General features: G+C 34.9%; 1 protein-coding gene and 1 long non-coding RNA gene across 3 annotated transcripts in view; one reads left to right on the forward strand and one right to left on the reverse strand.

The window, feature by feature from the left end:
- Positions 1-19,825, reverse strand: part of LOC106874937 (NAD(P)H-hydrate epimerase) — a 788,445-nt gene that overhangs the window by 683,105 nt on the left and 85,515 nt on the right. The window lies entirely within an intron of this gene.
- On the forward strand, positions 12,676-19,358 carry LOC106874607 (uncharacterized). The gene is made up of 3 exons (XR_001410025.3): positions 12,676-14,151; positions 18,209-18,257; positions 18,888-19,358. It is a non-coding gene; the product is annotated as an uncharacterized LOC106874607 (long non-coding RNA).

The raw sequence follows: 19,825 nt of genomic DNA on the forward strand, positions 1-19,825 counted from the left end.
ATATACACACACATATTCATAGACTTACACAAATATACACACAATATAAAGATATATGTATACATATATACTCATATGTACATATATATATATACACACACACACACAGATATATATATTGCTATCTATCTATCTATATTTACATCTATCTATCTACATATCCATTAATTTATCTACCTATCTTTCTATCAATTTATCTCTCTATATGTGTGGATGGATAGATAGATAGATAGATAGATAGATACACATATATATATATATAAATAAATGCTTGTACATATATACATTATACATAGGTATGCTTGTATGTACACATGCATATTCTTCAAATTCTATTCAATGTGTGAATCTACAGTTAATTAATGTGTTTAACACCTTGTTTTTTGTTTAATTTATAACCTATGCAAAGCTGGACTTTTGCCACAATTTTCATAACATTTACTTCCTCTAGTTGAGTTCAAACTAAGTTAGTCAATACACAACTTTAAAAATAATCAATATCTTTTTCCATTTCATGCTGGAGGTCCATAAGGAAACATTCAAAGGAGCAACTATTATTAAAGATTTTCCAGTAAAAACACTTGTATGTGCATACACATGTGTGTGTGTGAGTGTATAAATAAATATATATAGCTATGTGTATATATATATATATATATATATATATATATTCTTTACTTTTTACTTGCTTCAGTCAGTAGACTGCGGCCATGCTGGGGCACCACTTTGAAGGGTTAAGTCGTCAAAACAATTTAAACTGAGTATAGTGATTTTTAAGCTTGGTTCTTATTTTATCAGTTTCTTTTTGCCAAACTACTACATTACAGGAACATAAATAGGCACCAATTGTCAAGCAGTGGTGGGGAATACACACATCTGTACATCTATATATATATATATACACACACATATATGATGATGATGATGATATATACTTTCTTTTATTCTTTTATTTGTTTCAGTCATTTGAAATCAACCCCAGGACTTATTCTTTGTAAGCCACTACTTATTCTATTGGTCTCTTTTGCTAAACCACTAAGTTACGGAGACAAACACACCAGCATCTGTTGTCAAATGATGTTGGAGGTGCAAACACAGACACACATACATACATACATATATACATATATATATACATATATGGGAGAATTTACGAATAAAACAACAGACGAGGACAGGTGGTGTAAACAACAAAAGGATGTATCAATTTAACACTCGGGAATAGAGAAAGTCTTTAACGCTTCGAGCTATGCTCTTCAACAGAAAGAAATAAGAAGAAAAACAAGGAGATGCGATGAGCTTCTTTCAGTTTCCGTCTACCAAATCCAATTACAAGGCTTTGGTCGACCCAAAGCTATAGTAGAAGACACTTGCCCCAGGTGCCATGCAGTGGGACTGAACCCAGAAACATATGATTGGTAAGCAAGCTACTTACCACACAGCCACTCCATCTCTCTCTCTCTCTCTCTCTCTCTCTCTATATATATATATATATATATATATATATATATATATATATAGAGAGAGAGAGAGAGATGGAGTGGCTGTGTGGTAAGTAGCTTGCTTACCAATCATATGTTTCTGGGTTCAGTCCCACTGCATGGCACCTGGGGCAAGTGTCTTCTACTATAGCTTTGGGTCGACCAAAGCCTTGTAATTGGATTTGGTAGACGGAAACTGAAAGAAGCTCATCGCATCTCCTTGTTTTTCTTCTTATTTCTTTCTGTTGAAGAGCATAGCTCGAAGCGTTAAAGACTTTCTCTATTCCCGAGTGTTAAATTGATACATCCTTTTGTTGTTTACACCACCTGTCCTCGTCTGTTGTTTTATTCGTAAATTCTCCCATATATGTATATATATATGTATATATGTATGTATGTATGTGTGTCTGTGTTTGCACCTCCAACATCATTTGACAACAGATGCTGGTGTGTTTGTCTCCGTAACTTAGTGGTTTAGCAAAAGAGACCAATAGAATAAGTAGTGGCTTACAAAGAATAAGTCCTGGGGTTGATTTCAAATGACTGAAACAAATAAAAGAATAAAAGAAAGTATATATCATCATCATCATCATATATGTGTGTGTATATATATATATATAGATGTACAGATGTGTGTATTCCCCACCACTGCTTGACAATTGGTGCCTATTTATGTTCCTGTAATGTAGTAGTTTGGCAAAAAGAAACTGATAAAATAAGAACCAAGCTTAAAAATCACTATACTCAGTTTAAATTGTTTTGACGACTTAACCCTTCAAAGTGGTGCCCCAGCATGGCCGCAGTCTACTGACTGAAGCAAGTAAAAAGTAAAGAATATATATATATATATATATATATATATATATATATATATATGAAACTTTTGTAGTGCAAGCATATTCAAAGTTAAAACTTCAGGCATTCTGAGTTTCACTTTGTATTGTTTCCAAAGAAAAAATCAGTCTGGTAATTGAGGGAAATCCTAGCTCTGAATAACTTAATAAATTTAACATGTATTGAGTACGTTTTTAGTCTTGGCTACAAATTAAATCACACACAGACACACACACATATTTCTTTATTGATTAACTGTGAAGCTACTTAGGTGATTCAGGAGCAGAGAGTTTGATTTGTGCAAATGCACTTATCACACTTTTGTTAAGCTCATTTGTAGGAAAGTCTCAGCTCTTGAAATTATTATGCAGCTTCACTGTTAATAAATAAATAAATATATGCACTCGACCAATGCAACGATTTCTGTTCTCTAATTTGCATCACCAAAGTTCTATGTGTATATATACAACATATGTGGGCATCTGTGTGGGTACGTTTGCGTGTGTTTGTACATATATATATGTATATATATATATATATATATATATAAAATATCGTTCCTATAATGTTAAAGTGTTGCATGTCCAAATTTGACCAAATATGTTCTTTTCCAATATTTATTTTTGCTTGCAATAGCTGGTTCTTTTGGACAAACTATCGTATCTCCAGCTGTTTCAGATGCCAAGATATCAAAAATTGTCAAAGTGTAGTACAACAGCTTTGCTATGGAATGGTGAAACTATTTTTAAGCTTTCTGAAAAAGCAATGTTTTGGACTTACGACACTTCTGCATAATTTAGTTTTTTATCTATGCGCCCTTTTAAAGCCTAGCCAGGCTCATGGGCACGGTTTCCCAGTTTCTATGGTGTATGTGTTTCCCCTAGCTGGTCGGGACACCAGTCCATTGCAGCTTTACTCAAGAAACAGGAAGAAAGAATGAGAGAAAGTTGGGGCGAAAGACTACAACAGGGGTTTGTAGATTAAAATCAAGTGGTGAAATTTATTGTCATTTCTGTGGACAAGCTGACCACATGCTCTATTTTTGAAAACATTTAGAATTACCCTTACTAGAAAAAAAAAGGGCAAGGCTTGGTGACAAGATGGGCATCTAACTGTAAAACAGTACCTAAGTATTGTCACCTAACCCATGCTAACATGGAAAAACAAATGTTAAAAACAAATAAAGGTATTTCAAGAAATTTCTATCAAGTTTAAGATATTAGCTCTAAATGCTTGGTTTTCTATTGAATACATTGAGAGGACAACAACAACTTAGAGTATACATAGAGTTATTCCAAGTGAAGGAATGAAAGACTATAAGACACCTATAATGGTAATTCCTAAATTTATCCTCTGTCAACCATTTAAGCTGTTAATGGTTAAATGGTCAGTAAATGTGAAATTTGGGAAATGACCAAATCACTGTGCTTTTGAAATTGTAATTAATATATTTTCCTTTCTGAAATCGATTGTGGATACTGTAGATTATAATTCTACAATGAGGAACAGATAATTATTATCATTTGTTACTATTATTATTATTATTATTATTATTATTATTATTATTATTATTATTATTATTATATGTTTGGTATTTGCTTTGTATTTGTACAAGTTAACTCCAAGTCTTACCCAGAGACCTCAAGAGACAACAAGCTAGAAGTTCAAGTGCTCAGGGTACCACACAGTGGAACTGAACCCAAAACCATGTGGTTGGGAAGCCAGCTTCTTACCACACAGCCATGCCTGCACTATGTTATACTTATTTCTGCTTATCAACTCCTCCATATTCTGTTTCTCTTCCTCAGTCCTCACAATAAAACATTTTCCATCAAGAAAAGGCTCATATGTGTCTATATGGTTAAGAATTTTGCTTCTTACTCATATAGTTTTGGCTTCAGTCCAACAGCAAGACACTCTGGACAAGTGTCTTCTGCTACAGCCTTGAGCTGACCAAAACATTGTGAGTGGATTTGATAGACAGCAACTAAGAGTCCATCATGAGTGTGCACGTGTGTGTGTACGTGTATGTGTGTGAGAGAGAGAGATAAAAAGAGAGAGAGTGTGTGTGCTCATGTCTCCTTGTCAGAGCTTCACATCATAGTTACAAACAAGAGTCCCATTATGCATTACACTGAAACTTCGACTTTAAAAACTTTGCTATAACTGTGCAAGAGCTATGGGCAACACACAGCATGCAAGAGCTATGGGCACCGCCGTTTATCTTGTGAGGCGATGATACTGACGCTGGTGATGATGACAATGATGACAATGATGATGATGAAGATCATATAATAACGATGACGATGCAATGACAATGATTATGAAAGATATTAATTGCTTCAACTTTCTCAGGAAATATTTTAGGTCTCATGCTTCGAAACCGACAGAAGAGCATTTATAAAATGCTATATTTCTATCAACAACCTCAACAGAATTATAATTGTCTGTGTGCATGTGCATGTGTGTGTGCGTGTGCGTGTGTGTGTGTGTGTGTGTTTATTCTTTTCTAAGCTGCAATGGCTTCATCGCCATAACCTTCACAATCACCAAAAATACAGTTTTTGATAAATGTTAGACATGTCTATGGTTTTCTTCAAATAAAAATAAAATAAAATAAACAAATAAATTTTTCTAATTCTTTTCCTTCAATACTCATGGTATCTGGCTTCTTTCAAAATACACGTTGTCATCCTATGTTAGATGATTTTATAGGATAATAAAAACATACAAATGCAGAGCAGGAGCAGTAGGTGGGGAGGTAGGTGGAAGAAATATAGTCAGAACTAAAATGTAAAAGAAAATAAAAAAAATACATTAAAAATTATTTTTGAAATAGAGTTAAAAATCACTAAGAAAGAAGAAAAAAACTGAAAAAACTCTGATAGAAATGAGAATTTACTTTCTGAGTTACACGTGATCTTTGAAAGAGAAGCTAATATGAGGAAGATAACCTAAATAAATTCTTTAAGAGACGTGAAGAAGACTCAATGGAGTAGAACAGACTGATTTCCAGATTATAAGACATGATTTACTTATACAATAATGTTTGTATGTGAGTAAGGAGGTGAGCTGGCAGAAACGTTAGCACGAAATGCTTAGTGGTATTTCGTCTGCCGTTACGTTCTGAGTTCAAATTCCGCCAAGGTCGACTTTGCCTTTCATCCTTTCGGGGTCAACTAAATAATTACCAGTTACGCACTGGGGTCGATCTAATCGACTTAATCCGTTTGTCTGTCCTTGTTTGTCCCCTCTATGTTTAGCCCCTTCTGGGCAGTAAAGAAATAAGAAACGTTAGCACACCTTGTTTGTCCCTTCTATGTTTAGCCCCCTTAAAGAAATAAGAAATGTTAGCACGCAGGGCAAAATGCTTTGTGGTATTTCATCTGCAGTTACCTTCCAAGTTCAAATTCCGCCGAGGTCAACTTTGCTTTTCATCCTTTCGGGGTTGATAAATTAAGTATCAGTTACGTACTGCGGTCGATGTAATCGACTTAATCCCTTTGTCTGTCCTTGTTTGTCCCTTCTATGTTTAGCCCCTTGTGGGCAATAAAAAAATAAGAAACGTTAGCACACCGGGTGAAATGCTTAGCAATATTTCATCTGTATTTACATACTGAGTTCAAATTCCACTGAGGTCAACTTTGCCTTTCATCCTTTCAGGGTCGATAAATTAAGTACCAGTTGCGTACTGGGGTCAATCTAATCGACTGACCCCCCCCCCCAAAAAAAAAAAATTCGGGCCTTGTGCCTAGAGCAGAAAGAATAATGTTTTTATGTAAGTGGGATGTAGAAATGCACTTTATGCTACACATGGGTTTTGGGTTTTCCTTTTATTTTTAATTTTGAGGCAGGCAATATACTTTAGCCAAGGACAGAGTAGATTGATGCTGACTACTGGCAAGAGAGATGGACACAAAATATGCAAGCCATCACTAGCTGGACGCAAAATTATAGAATGGTCATGAAGTATGCACATGGTCATGGAATGTGCTCAAATCATGCATCTTGTCACAAAACGGATGCAAAGCATGCATGTATTAATAGATGGACACAATGCATGCAGACAGTCACAGAATGGACACAGAGTAAGCACATAATCACAGGCAAAATAAAATATGCATAACATGGCCACACAATGAACCTAAAGCATACCCCTAACCAAGGGATAAACCAAATATTTATGTACATGGTCGTGGTGTAGATAAGAAGCAGGCACTTAATCACAGGCACAAATCATGCATATGTCAAAACAGATAGATGCAAGTTATCGTTATTAGTCACTCTACATGGTTCCATGGTGTAAAAGAGTAAAGGGTAAAGACTCCCTTCAGTCATAAATAACCATGGGATTGCACCTAGAACATTGCCCTCTGAGGCACAATTCCGGGTTAGGTTGTTTATAGAAGACTAGCTGTCACCCATGCATATAATGCCACCTCTCCATGCCACCAATGTTTTCCAAGGGAAAGGCAAAGGCCGGTACTGCTTGGCACCAGTGACATCGCAACTCATTTCTACAGCTGAGTGAACTGGAGCAACATGAAATAAAGTGTCTTGCTCAAGAACACAACACACAGCCCTGGTCCAGGAATCGAACTCACTAACTCATGATTGTGAGCCCAATGCTCTAAACACTGAGTCATGTGCCTACACCATGTTGTAGTGGTTATCATATTGGCCTCACACACAGAAAGTTATCAGTTTGAAACTCACTGGAACCTAAAATTTAAAATGGTGAGCTGGCAGAATCTTTATATTCCGTGTTCAAATTCTACTGAGGTTGACTTTGCCTTTCATCCTTTCAGGCCCGATAAAATAAAACCAGTTGAGTACAGAGATAAATGTAATCAACTATACCCCTCCCTTCAAATTTCAGGCCTTGTACCCAAAGTAGAAAGGATTATTATTAATCACACACAGACAAACACATACAAAATAAAACATGTTAATAGTTTAAAAATTATAATCTTTTAGAACAATTCCTTGAAATCCTTCCACTCATTTCTTAACCCAATTACTGTACTTTTAACTGCTCTAGGCATTAATTATCTCACAAAAATAACAGAAACTACTACCTCTAGCAATCTATCTCAGTCACTATAAATAATTTTCTAAGTTTTCTTTCTGTAAACTGTTCCATTACAGTTCACAGGAGAAAGTTTTTATTCCTTAACTAAGTCTATATTTAGATATTCTGTCATCTATTGCCATACTACATTGAAACTTAATTCAATAATGTTTGCCCCCAAATTAGTATTTCTGAAAGAACCAGAGGTTGAGCTGGTGAGAATTCTTGTCTTAATTCAATTTTTCTTCATCCATACGTACCCTGGATGTAAGTAAATGGAACAAAGTGAATAACGAATTGTTTACTAAGGTAAATCCAATAATGATAGAAAGATCGATGAATTTAGCATATACACACACACACACACACACACACACATATATATATATATATATATATATATATATATTTTCATTTTAGATTTACGTCAAGAGCAAATGTCTGTCTGAAGTGATTGTAAAGTTTGTTACTGAATTTTTGAATTAAAGCATTGAGAGAATAAATTTGGTAAAAATAACACTGCAATGTAATTATGTTGTTTTTCAAAATAATTGGTTGGATGGATGAATGGCAGGGAAAATGAATAGATTGGTTTGGAAAGATAAAGAACAATAGTAGTAGCAGCAGCAGAAGAAGAAGCAATAAAATTTCTGAAAAATTTTTCTGAATATGAAGAAGATAGAACAGATGGTGCCTCTGTCAACAAGAAAGAATTAGTTTTTACATGTTGAGAAGATAAAATGCAAACAGCTTATGGATATTCACTTGATAGAACCAATCATATCAGATTTTGATCTTTCAGACAAATAGTTTTCTCTTTAGATGAAAGATTTTCGTAATACTTATATTTTCACTATGTTTAAACTGATTTGTCTTTCAATTGTCATCAGGTAACATACTCTTGTATGTATATATATATATATATATATATATATATATATATACATACATATAGACACATACATATTCTTTTATTTTTTTACTTGTTTCAGTCATTTGACTGTGGCCATGTTGGAGCACTGCTTTTATTCAAAGAAATCAATCCCAGGACTTATCCTCCTGGTTTCTTTTGCTGAACAGCTAAGTTTCATGGATGTAAAAACACCAACATTGGTTGTCAAATGATGGCGGGGTGGGTGGGACAAACACAGACAGACACACAAACACATAAACATACATATATACAATGGGCTTATTTCAGATTCCACCTACCAAATCGACTCACAAGGCTTTGGTTGGCCTGAACCTGGAACCATGTGGTTAGGAATTAAGCTTCTTACTACACAGCCATTCCTGCACCTATATATATATATATATATATATATATAAAGATAGATATATCATTAATGAGGGAGACAGAAGATGGAAGATACAAGAATCTTTATTGATCACTATAGTCGTTTTGATCCACCTAGCATCAATCCTTTGTGGGTGGGATACTTCACAACTGGTTTGGGTATACAGTATCCCACCCACGAGGAATCAATGCTAGATGGATCGAAGCACCTGTAGTGATCAATAGAAATTTTCGTATCTTCCATTTGTCTTTCTTATTAATAACATATCCAACAAACACTAAACCAATGAGCATGCTTTACCAGCAAACTACCTGGTGTATCCCATATGATTTATTAAATACATAAATAATATATATATATATATATATATATATCTGTGCTGCACAGAATTTTGTCAGTAAACAGGTCACAGTCTCAAAGCGACGAAAATATTTTGGGAAATTAAATTTAAATGTTGAAGTGAATCTAACGGTTTTTGTGTGTTTTTAAGTGGCTTATAAACACCTATGCTGCAATTGTTTTTGTTTCAGCACATGATCTCAGATCAGGTCGCTTGCTATGCAAGTACATCTCCATAATTATGATGTTACTGAGAGCAGTATCTCATAGATATTTAATCAACCATAGGAGATGACTAGATTAACTGAACTGTTGAGTGTCTCTGTGGTCAATTTTACACACTAGAAGTAACAGCCATGTCTCCTTCAAATCTTATCTGGGTATCTCAGAAAAAAATACATTGAATACTGTATTGCTGGGTTTCTTGGATGTAGGAAGAGAAAGATGGGACAGTCATGACTGAAATGCTTTTGATCATAACTATCCTTGATCAGAGAAGACTTGAGATGAAACAACAACAATGAAAAGGGTGGGGAAATGAGAAGATGAGAAGGGGGGAAGACGAGTGGGGGAAGACGAGCGGGGGAGAAGGGAAGACGAGAGGGGGAAGATGAGAGGGAGAGGCGAGGTTGGGGAAAAGAGTGAACGAGAGTATCCATAAATATTAGCAATCAACAGAAAGTTTATATTTGTATTATATGTCTATTCTGCGTATACTATTCTTTTATTCTTTTACTTGTTTCAGTCATTTGACTGTGGCCATGCTGGTGCATTGCTTTTAGTTGAACAAATCGACCCCAGGACTTATTCTTTGTAAGCCTAGTACTTATTCTATCAGTCTCTTTGCCAAACCACTAGGTTACGGTGATGTAAACAAACCAGCATTGGTTGTTAAGCGATGGTGGGGGAACAAACACATATATACACACACACACACACACACACACATATATATATATCAAAGGCTTCTTTCAGTTTCCGTCTACCAAATCCAATCACAAGGCTTTGGTCGGCCCGAAGCTATAGTAGAAGACACTTGCCCAAGATGCCACGCAGTGGGACTGAACCCGGAACCATGTGGTTGGTAAGCAAGCTACTTACCACACAGCCACTCCTGCACCTATGTATATTATTTCCAAGCCCTGACTGAATATTATAATAAATAAATAATAGAATTTCTTCTAAGGTTGCCTATGTTTTGAAAATTAGCCTGAAGCGTTCTCTAAACAATGGATGTGAAATGCATTGATTCTGTTCAAAATATTCTGGACAGCTATTCAAGAACATTAACTGTATCAATCTTATCAGTCCCAGAAGCCCTGCAGAAGTGATTGGAATGGCCTCTTCCTCCAGCTCTTTTGCACAAAAATCATTCTATTAAAGACATTTTGAGATACTAAATTGAGATACTGAATTGGAGACAATGAAACACGTCTGGAGTAATTATGGCATGTCATTGTTGAGCTTGTGAATGATAATAAAATGGCAAGTGATTTGCAGGCCAAAATCTCCCGGCAGGAACGTTTAAATCAAGACAGGTAACTCAAAAAATACTGGTTGATCGGGCAATATATTAAAAGAGATCTGGTCTTCAAAGCCAACTGGTGGAAGCAACGGTCCTGTTTCTATGTTATTAAACCACCTCAGCAAAACCTATTCTACTCTCAATATATATATATATATATATATATGTAATAAGAGAATGAGATAGATAGAGAGAAAGAGAGAGAAATGTAAGGATGAAAAATAACTACTGAATATTTCTAATTATTCTTAGAATCTACATATTATAAATTGTAAAAGAAAGAAAACCAATACTTTATCTATAATATATAATGAAACATGAATACAACACTGTGCTGCCTACATTTAGCAAACTCACAGAAAAAGTAAAAATAAATAACTAAATAAATATGTAAGTATATGTATATATATATATATATATGTATATATATGTAAACACACACATACATATATATATATATATATATATATATATATATATGTCACAAATTTGTATATGTGCATGTGTACTGCAAAATACAATTATCACATTTTCATGGGAAATAAAAAGCCATTATCATATTTTGTTTATTATTAAACAGCTAATTTTCTCATTATTATAACCCACCATTGTTAATGGCTGTCTTAATATTAATAATAATAATAATAATTAATATTAACAATCACAATAATAATAATAATAATAATTTTTCCTTTTCTTTTTCACTAATTACAATATTTACTGAGTGGATTGGAAATTATGGTATGAAAACGCACATTGTACTATGTTATTTATTTGTATTAATAGTATTCTTTTATTCCTTGACTGGTTTAAGACTGTGGTCTTTAAGGGCCACTGTTTTCAAGAGCTTTAGTTAATTATGCTGGCCCTGTTATTTTGTCTGGAACTCATTTTAATGACCTCTATGCATTGACTGAGTGAATTTCACTGTGAATAGACACCCTTTTTTAAGGGAATTGATATAAATATAAAAAGGAAATTTATGTAGGAGCCTGGATTTTGTAGGATTCTCCATGAGATTGTGTATGGAATCCTATCATCCTTCAGCTGCCATACATGGCTGGCTAATGACATAACATAATCTCCTTTCTGGTATCCTGAAGGAGGTTCTGTAGTTATAGAGTTGTTGCTTGAATGTGTTACCAGAGCAACCAATGTATCTCCATGCTCGGGTGTTGGTGGTACTGTATCTGTTATTATATATATATATATATATATATATATATATATATATATATATATATATATCATATTTGTATGTATTTAGTCTTATTGCGAAACTTTTCCGTATGAGAACTCTTTGCTGCTTCTGATAAAGATCAAACTAAGTTGGTTTGCTGTTGTTAAATGACTCAGCTATTTCAAATCTTTGTAAATCTGCTGGGATAGTCCAACAAACCAAACTTCTTCACATACTCCCATCCCACTCAGGACACTCAGCCCTGCACCAAGCCAAAAAGTAATCAACATTTAATTCTTCAAATTATTTGTCTTGATGTATCAATGGAAATACAGTTTATGTCAACAGCGAACTAAACTGTTGGCAGCTGCCAGTCAAACTACAAGCTTAATTTATCATCAAAATTTGATTTTGTAATCACTGTTATTAGCATTGTTGTCCTTCTTGCTGTTGTTGTTGTTGCTGTTGCGTTTGTTGTTGTTGCTACAGTGCTGGGGCTGCTGTTGTTGTTCGTGCTGTTTTTGTCAGTATTAATCTCATTTCCTATTAAGCATTCATCTTATATAAGCAATAAAAGTAAGTATACCTGATTGTGGGAGCGTGTCTAAGTGTGTGTGTATGAGAGAGAGAGAATGAGGGAGAAAGAGAGAGAGAGATAGAAAATGAGGGAAAAAGAGAGAAAGTGTGTGTGTGTTTTTTTTTCTTTGTAACTAACTAATCATGTGATTGCAGCTGTATGTGAACGTCTGTGTGTGTGTGTGTGATTATGTATATGGTTTGTATAAGCATTTCATGAGTCTGTATAATCAACCATCAGTTTGTGTGTATCTGTGTGTATATATATATATATATATATATATATATATATATATATATATATATATATATATATATATATATATATATATATATATGATATTATATTATATGTCATCATCATCATCGCTTAACGTCCGCTTTCCATGCTGGCATGGGTTGGACGGTTTGACTGAGAACTGGCAAGCCAGGAGGCTGCACCAGGCTCCAAACTGATCTGGCAAGGTTTCTACAACTGAATGCCCTTCCTAACACCATTTTGAGCATGGCCATTGCCAGTACTGCCTGACTGGCCCTCGTGCTGGTGGCACATAAAAGCACCCACTACACTCTCGGAGTGGTTGGCATTAGGAAGGGCATCCAGCTGTAGAAACTCTGCCAGATCGGATTGGAGCCTGGTGCAGCCATCAGGTTTGCCACTCCTCAGTCAAATCGTCCAACCCATGCTAGCATGGAAAGCGGACGTTAAACGATGTAGAGGATGATGATGATGATAGCAGGCATGGTTGTATGGTGAGAACAGATGCAGGTGTGGCTGTGTTGTAAGAAGCTTGGTTCCCAACCATAAGGTTCCAGGTTCAGTCCCACTACTTGGCACCTTGGGCAAGTGTCCTCTGCTATAACCCCTGACCAAAATCTCATGAGTGGATTTGGTAGATGGAGGCTGAAAGAAGCCCATCATATATATATATCTGTATATATGTGTGTGTGTGTGTGTGTGTGTGTGTGTGTGTTTATATCTATGTATGTGTGTCATTGTGTTTGTCCTCTACCACTGCTTGATGACTGGTGTTGGTGTGTTTATGTTCCCATAACTTATTCAATCAGTTGATTTTGCTGAAGCACTAAGTACTAGACTTTAAACATAAGTCTTGGGGGGGGGGTCAATTTGCTAAACTAAAACCCTTCAAGGCAGTGCTCCACCCTGGCCACAGTCAAATGACTGAAACAAGACACACACACACACACACACACACACACACACTCGCACACATATATATATATATATACACATACATGTATACAAAGACACATATATGTGTGTGTGTGTGTGTGTGTGTGTATATATATATATGTGTGTATGTATGTATGTATGGATGGATGGATGCATATATAAATGCGTAATTAGATGAATTCTTGCATTCATATATTTATTCAAATATACAAGAATAAAGGAACGGGTACATGTGTGTATGTGTGTGCATTTATGAATTATAAATATGTGAATTTCTGTATTCATATATACAAGTGCATTTCATAAAATTAGAATAGCAAGGAAAATTGAATATTTTATTATTTTTATACACAGTAGAAATGGCAGCTGTACTTCATACAGTCTGTAAAGAATCTCATTTTTAGACTGATTACTGTAGAATAACAAGTATAAGAGCACAGACAAAGATGTGAATTCTACTTAACTCAAAATGTATCCATACCATTGTCTGTACACATTTGAGTAATACCCTTTCAGCCAATGTTCTTACATAACTTTTACATTGTATGTATTTTATTCCAGGAAACACTGGTGTTGCAATCATGGGCAAGACTTCCTGGATAACTACTGCCCCCCACCAGAAACACCCAACTCATGCACTCAGCTAAGAGAGGTAAGCACAGAAATTATAACTAGAAAAGCTCAGTGGTCCCAAGAATTTACTATCAAAGGCACAGGAGTGGCTGTGTGGTAAGTAGCTTGCTTACCAACCCCATGGCTCCGGGTTCAGTCTCACTGCGTGGTACCTTGGGCAAGTGTCTTCTACTATAGCCTCGGGCCGACCAAAGCCTTGTGAGTGGATTTGGTAGACAGAAACTGAAAGAAGCCTGTCGTATATATGTATGTATATATATATACATATATATACATATATATGTGTGTGTGTGTGTGTGTCTATGTTTGTGTGTCTGTGTTTGTCCCCACAACATTGCTTGACAACCGATGGTGTGTTTACGTCCCCGTAACTTAGCGGTTCGGCAAAAGAGACCGATAGAATAAGTACTAGGCTTACAAAGAATAAGTCCTGGGGTCGATTTGCTCGACTGAAGGCGGTGCTCCAGCATGGCCACAGTCAAATGACTGAAACAAGTAAAAGAGTAAAAGAGTAAAGAATTTCTTTGGGATATCATGTGGGCTAGCATGATATGGCAGAAAGAGGAGCAATAGCAAGATGAAGAATTAATGACTGCAGCCTTTGCATTGGAAAAGAACAAGTCTAACTATGTGGGAGAGATCCATAAGGGCTGATAGAAGCAGGTGTTAGTGCACTAAGGACCACCATGCGTAGGGAGCATCAGAACAAAGATCGCATCAGAACAAAGATCGCATCAGCCTAGGCCCCAATACAGCACCAAACTTCTTAATGACAGGCAGTATTACAGTCAGTTGATTTGGTTACAGGAGTGGGGGGAGAGGAGAACTTATTTGTGGTTCAAAGTCTAGTTTTCTGATATGAAGTAGTTTTGTATAGGTGGAGGCATGGCTGTGTGGTAAGAAGCTAAAAGGCGGCGAGCTGGCAGTATCGTTAGCACGCCGGGTGAAATGCTTAACGGTATTTCGTCTGCCATTACGTTCTGAGTTCAAATTCCGCCGAGGTTGACTTTGCCTTTCATCCTTTCGGGGTCGATAAATTAAGTACCAGTTATGCACTGGTGTCGATGTAATCGACTTAATCCCTTTGTCTGTCCTTGTTTGTCCCCTCTATGTTTAGCTCTTTGTGGGCAATAAAGAAATAAGAAGCATGCTTCACAATCACATGGTTCCAAGTTCAGTCCCATTGCATGGTACCTTGGGCATTATCTTCAACTGTAGTCTCAGGCCAACCAGAGCCTTGTGAGTGGATTTGGTATTCAGAAAACCAAAAGAAGACCATCTTTTGTGTGTGTGTGTGTGTGTGTGTGTGTGTGCTCACTGCCACTTGAAAAACCAGTGTTGGTGTGTTTATGTTTCTGTAACTTAGCAGTTTGGCAAAAAAAGACCGATAGAATAAGTATCAGGCTTAAAAAAAGATAAATAAATAAAAGAGTGCTGCAGTTGATTCATTCCATTAAATTTTCTTTATAAGTGTGCTTAGAAATATCATCATTGTTTTTACTTTCTTTTTTCTATGCTAGCATGGGTGAGAAAAGTATTCCATTCCAGAAATCCCCTATTGGTCTCCTCTTTACCTCCAAAGCATTTAGGAAAACATTGAAACCAAAGAAGTTGCAGCTTTCATTTCACATCCTGTCTTTGCTCTAATTTAATGGATACACTCTACTTTTGGATATTCACATATTACATTCTAACATTTTGCAATTTGGATTTAAATGGTCCTTTTGTATATAAACCATAAATGTTACCTTTTTTTGTCAACAAAATATTGTGAATGTTTCAGTTTATATTTAGTGAGTTTAACACAAAATTGTGGTGCTTTAACTTAATTGATGACAATATCCAGTTTTTGCATAATTGCTCTAATTCTCTAAGATTCACCTTTTCATGTATATTTATATGAATATTAGTATATATATATATATATATATATATATATATATACACACACACACACATACATACACCTAAATAATATACATGTATATACATACATACATACAAACACACATACATGCACACATACATACATATATAAATATACAAGTATGTATGTATGCATATTCAAATATTTATATATATATAAATGGGTATGTATATCTATCTCTATATATATATATATACAAGTATGTATGTATACATATACAAATATTTATATATATATAAATGGGTGTATATATATATATGTATGTATGTGTGTGTATATACATATACAAAGATGTGTGTATGTTTGTATGAACATATATATAAAAGCATAAACTCGAATTCATGTATTCATACATATATTCATGTAAATATGAATACATAGAATGTATATTAAAATAAATAGATGGATAAAAGCTTGCATTATTGCATGTATACATTTATGTATATCTAAGCAAATCTGTATTTACGAACGAAAGAAGAGATCCAGTAATGTCTATAAGAGATCTAATTAACGAGAGGAAAGATAAAATAATGGCTTCATTGAAGAAGATATTGCAAGGCTTTATTAAACAGAATCAGAGGAATATCTGAAGAATTTCTCTAAAAATTGCAATACTTGAAATGCGTCATAAAAGATAATTAGTTCTTGTACAAGGTGCCAAACAGAGTTTTATAGGATGCCAGGTTTTTGTAATTCAACCTAATTAATGGTCACGTGTTTTGTATTATGTAATTTATATTGCATAATGTAGTAGTAGTAGTAGTAGTAGTAGTAGTAGTAGTAGTAGTAGTAGTAGTGGTGGTGGTAGTAGTAGTAGTGATGGTGGTGTTGGTGGTGGTGGTGGTTTTGGTGGTGGTGATGGTAGTAGTAGTAGTAGTAGTGATGGTAGTGTTGGTGGTGGTGGTAGTAGTAGTAGTAGTGATGGGGGGGGTTTGGTGGTAGTAGTAGTAGTAATAGTGATGGTGGTGGTGTTGGTGGTGGTTTTGGTGGTGGTAGTAGTAGTAGTAATAGTAATAGTGATGGTGGTGGTGGTAGTAGTAGTAGTAGTAATAGTGATGGTGGTAGTAGTAGTAGTAGTAGTAGTAATGGTGGTGGTGGTAGTGGTGGTTTCTAATGTAAAGGATAATTCCAATGGACAAGAAGAAGTTCGCATATTGAATGGCAATCCCCAAAATCGCGTCAGTCCCCTAAATATTAGATCATCAGTAGATAATTAAATTCCTACCTTTATGAATTTATGTCACTCCCAATAGCTCGTAAGAAAAGATATAAAACAAATAATTATTAGACTATTTGTAGAACACACTGCAGTGTGGTAAAATTGTAGTACATGAATAATAAATAATGTTTATAATAAATATTTCCTATTGGATGTCAGGCAGTTGTGTTTTCTGCAGTCGTAGAACATTTAATAATATTGTAAATTAACTTATGGTGTTGAGTCTATTTAAAGCTACATAGCACAGAAAATATGTTAGTCAGGCTTTTAATTTGTATTTTATCATTTTATGTTTTACATTTCCAGAAATTTGATTGCAGAACGTCCCATTTATGATGATGATCATCATCCTCATCCTCATTTAACATCTGTTTTCCAAGCTGACCAGAGCTGGCAAGCCGGAGAGCTGTACACCAGGTTCCAGTCTGATTCGGCATGGTTTCTATGGCTGGATGCCCTTCCTAACACCGACCATTTTACAGTGTGTGCTGGGTGCTTTTAATGTGGCACCACCTAAGTGCTTCTATGTGGCTCCAGCACAAGTGCTTTTTACATGCTGGTGCCATGTAGTACATCAGGTACCTAGTTGCTGTGAGTGAGTATCTCAGTTATTAAAATAGATACACTGTCTTTCTGTATGTTGTAAGAGGTGACTAAAAAGCTGGCATCAAAATATGGCACCTGGCTATAATACACAGCGTCAAAAAAAATAAAATACTTTTCTCACCCATGCTAGCATAGAAAAGAGAAAGTAAAAACAATCATGACAATGATGATATTTCTAACCACACTTATAAAGGCCACGGCTATTTTTTGGTGTTGGGGGAGATATTTAAACATCTGCAGTATGTGACTGGTACCTTTTATCTTTTACTGTTTACTTGTTTCAGTCAAAAGACAGTGGCCATGTACTTTGTTTTATCATTCCAGAACAATGGAAAATAAAGTTAATCCCAGCAACATTTGAACTCAGAACAATGTAAGTATACATAGCAAGATATCACAAAACACTTCATTTGAATCTCTACTGATTCCACAAATAAATAACTATTTCTCTGTTGACTGCAAAGGTACTGAATTAAGTCAATCGATTGTTACTGATTTCTTACATAGGCACATCATTTCAAATCTGGGAAGATGGTATAATTGATTATATATCAACTCTAGTACATAACTGGTACTTTATTTTATTAATCTTGGATAAAAAAAAAAAAACAGTATAACTGAGTACGCCAGGATTTTAATTCTGAACATAAAAATCTTCAAGTAACTCATTTTGTCGAATATTCTGCCAGTGTCATCAGTTAATAACCGTTACAAATTTAGGTGCAAAATCAGTAATTTAGGAACAAAAAAAAAGTTAGTCGATACTATCAACTGCAGCACTTGAGCTAATGTTTATTTGATCAATCTTAAAAGAATAAAAAGCAAAGTTGACCTCAGAGCATAAGGAGTCAGAACAAATACCACAACGCATTTCGTGTGACACCATAATGATTCTGCAAATTCACCACGCATCTGTCAGCTAATAATAATTTCCATTTGTTTTTTTTTGTATTTATTATAATGATTTTTAACAACTTCTAATTAATACTAGTTTCTGATCTAGATACTTGGTCAACAAGTTTGAAAGGAAATGGCTTGTCAATGTCAGTGATCCCAACACTTCACAGATACTTTATATTACCAACCTCAAAAAGCAAAGTTGATTTTGGCAGGATTTGAATTCAGAATGTAAAGAGCTACCGCAAATGTCAAAGTAATTTTACTGATGTTTAGATGATTCTACAGATACACTACCTTAATAAAAACTATATACATAATGAAAATTTTTTGAGATTTGAACCCAGGATGTAACGTGCTAAAACAAACATCAGTGTTTTTTTTTTTCCAGGTGTGCTAATGATTCTACTAACTCACCATCTTAATAAAAAAAAAAAAACTACAAATGCTTAATGAGAATGTTTTGCGAATATTTTATACATCCTGAATGTTTTTAAATCTTGATTTAAAGATCTAATTAAATTGCTGTTTATTGCCATGTGTTGGAGCTTAAAATAAAAATAAAATTGCACATCTATATTTTTTAAGGCTGATTATTATATTTTTCTTTCATTTATTATCATACAAAATAAATTATAAGGTGTTGAAAAACTGCTGACATTTTATTGCAAACATACCAAATCACATGTTACCTCTGTCACAGTAACTGTTGTGCAGGGAAGGTGTTCATTTCATAAATCCATGATTGCAGGTTCAATTCTACTGAGCAGCAATTTGGATAAGTAAACCTTTCATTGACCCCCAAGCATTATGAGTAAAAGTAGATAAACAAAAACTGTGCAGAAGCCTACCATATGGTACCAGGGTTTGCATTGTGAGGTTTGAAACAGTTAAAAAACCTTTTTAATATCAAAAGCAAGAGACTGTCTCTAGCTCTATGACATAACCTTGTTTTAGGATGATCTAAATTTCACATTAAAATTTTCACACACACACATGTAATGTAACTCTGAGTCATTTGCTAGCCCTAAAATTCCGGGCCTT

The sequence above is a fragment of the Octopus bimaculoides genome, chromosome 18 (genome assembly GCF_046866305.1).
Source record: "Octopus bimaculoides isolate indiv1 chromosome 18, ASM4686630v1, whole genome shotgun sequence".
NCBI classification, from domain to species: domain Eukaryota; kingdom Metazoa; phylum Mollusca; class Cephalopoda; order Octopoda; family Octopodidae; genus Octopus; species Octopus bimaculoides.